Source organism: Anarrhichthys ocellatus, unplaced genomic scaffold (assembly GCF_004355925.1).
Source record: "Anarrhichthys ocellatus isolate YVR2014 unplaced genomic scaffold, GSC_Weel_1.0 scaffold1136, whole genome shotgun sequence".
In the NCBI taxonomy this organism is placed as follows: domain Eukaryota; kingdom Metazoa; phylum Chordata; class Actinopteri; order Perciformes; family Anarhichadidae; genus Anarrhichthys; species Anarrhichthys ocellatus.
In genome coordinates, this window is record NW_022281110.1 from 7,400 (window position 1) to 8,186 (window position 787).

The 787-nt window shown below is 39.1% G+C and overlaps 1 protein-coding gene across 7 annotated transcripts in view; it reads right to left on the bottom strand.

The window, feature by feature from the left end:
* The window catches only part of LOC116377339 (serine/threonine-protein kinase LMTK1-like), a 12,871-nt gene that overhangs the window by 7,370 nt on the left and 4,714 nt on the right, over window positions 1-787 (bottom strand). The window contains exons 1-2 of one of the 7 annotated variants that reach the window (XM_031838953.1): window positions 684-775; window positions 458-531 (exon numbers count right to left, since the gene is read on the bottom strand). The exons of 4 other annotated variants lie outside the window; for them this stretch is intronic. The gene's annotated coding sequence lies outside the window, so the exon portion shown is untranslated. 2 more of the 7 variants (XM_031838952.1, XM_031838951.1) reach the window with 2 other exon arrangements.

Here is a 787-nt window from a genome sequence, read left to right on the forward strand (position 1 = left end):
ACACACACACACACACACACACACACACACACACACACACACACCAGCTTTTACAGAGCTGCAACATCCTCTCTCGATGCCCATACTTCCTGCAGTAAAAAGGTACCAAGACCAGGCCCGCAAATAATTAGTATTTTTTCAATGGATTAATTCAATAGTAAGAAAGTAAATCAGCAAATTATAGAAATTCCTGCTGCAATTTCCTAGAATGCAAGCTGAGGTCTTCAGAAAAAAAATGTTCTGCCAACAGTCCAAAACTCAAAGACGGTACAATCATATCAAACACAAGCAGCAAATCGTCAAATTGAGAAGCTGAAATCTGAATCTTTTCATTATTGCTTCATAAGATTCTGTTTCCAGCTAATCAAACAATTGTCTAAACTTTTCAGGTTTCAATAAAAACATGTTCCAAAACCAAAAAGACAAAGCATGAACAGATTTACATTTAGTTCTTCACCTGGAAACATTGAAGTGTTGAGAAAACCGTCGAGAAATCCTTTCATTTCATTCTCAAGCTGTCCAACAAACTTCCTAAAATATTTACAGATCAACATTTGTTTGTCCTTTTAATCCATCTGTCCGTCTTAATAGATCTTAACAGCTACTTTCCCTGCTGGTGAAACAAGCAGCACAACGCTCAGCGTGCACATGTGTCTCTGTGACCCCACAGCTGCTTAGCTTACCTTTCCTCAGAGTCCACGGGTAAGGATGGCATGACAAACACCTTCTGCTTTGGTTTCAGCATCTCAACCTCTTTTAGGTTTTCTCACACACACACACACACACA